The sequence below is a fragment of the Silene latifolia genome, chromosome 1 (genome assembly GCF_048544455.1).
Source record: "Silene latifolia isolate original U9 population chromosome 1, ASM4854445v1, whole genome shotgun sequence".
NCBI classification, from domain to species: Eukaryota; Viridiplantae; Streptophyta; class Magnoliopsida; order Caryophyllales; family Caryophyllaceae; genus Silene; species Silene latifolia.
Window position 1 is genome coordinate 63,648,241 of NC_133526.1, and position 1,317 is coordinate 63,649,557.

Below are 1,317 nucleotides of genomic sequence, written 5' to 3' on the forward strand. Positions count from 1 at the left end.
CCTCAGAGCCATGGCCCCGTCTTCAACTTCGTCTATCAACCACAACAACAATGATAACAACAGAGATGTCACAACTGATCAGCTAGCCAGCTTGCTTACCGCTCTTAAGGTCACCCTGGATCGCGTCGAGACCCGTATCGACGCCCTCGAGAACAAGGAAATTGGGGAACATAATACCCCACCTATGACTGAAACTGAGAAGAGGCTGAAACTTTTGGAAGAACAGCTCCTAGCCCGGGGTAACAATATCCACCTTGAAAATAACCGAAGGTTCGAACCTGTTGGGGACCAGTTACCTAACAACTTCACCCTGACTGATGTGCCTAAGTTCAAGGGAGTGGAGGACCCACTCAACCACATCCGTGCTTTCAAAGACTACATGGCCATTAAGGGGGTCAAACAGAAGCTTTTTACCAGGATCTTCCCATCCTCTTTGGAGCCGATTCCTCGCCAATGGTACTACTCCTTGGACCCGAAAAACCTTACCACTTGGGATGAGATCGCAGTTGAGTTTGTGATGTGACCGTAATTAGAGCATATTTAGTCCCCGAATTAGCCTTGTTCCCATGCTTTTTAGTGCATATTTGGGTCATTTATTGTCTTTAGTTCTTTGTTTTGCATATTCTTTGAGGTTTTGATCCCTTGGTAGGAAAGGAGTGCAAACCTTGCATTTTCATGGCAAAACGAGGCTAAATTGATTGAATTCAATGACCAAGCATCAAGGAGAGACATGATTAGAAGGCCTTTGTACATACTATAATAGAGGGGCAATGATGAGAAAAGATCCTTGCATCCCCGAGGAAATCCCCAAGGATCTTATGAAGAAAAAGGAAGAAAAGAAGAAGAAACGAGACTGCCCAGCAATCCGTGCGTCTTCCCTTGAAGACGCCCGTCCACCAAGCCACAATCCGTGCGTCTTCACCCAAAGACGCCCGTCTTCACCCCAAGACGCCCGGGCAGAAACCACCGAATCCGCCCGTCCCGTGCTAAAGACGCCCGGATTCCCAGGCAGACCAATTTCGTCTTCTTCAAGCTTCAAGGAAGGATGCACATCTTTTTCTAGAGACCGGAGTCTCCCTAGAGACCGGAGTCTTTCCAAAAAGACCGGCGTTTTCTCAACAAGGGACTTAATCGTCATTTAAACCCTTAGTTAACCCTAATTCACACACCTAATCCCCACTATAAATACCCCATTAGTCTAATTAGAAGAGCATGTTCTTCTTAGCAATCTTTATTGTAGTTAATATCAATCAAATCTCTCTTTAATCTTGTAATCAACAATTAATCAAGTTTTAATACAAGTTTTATTTCCTTAAT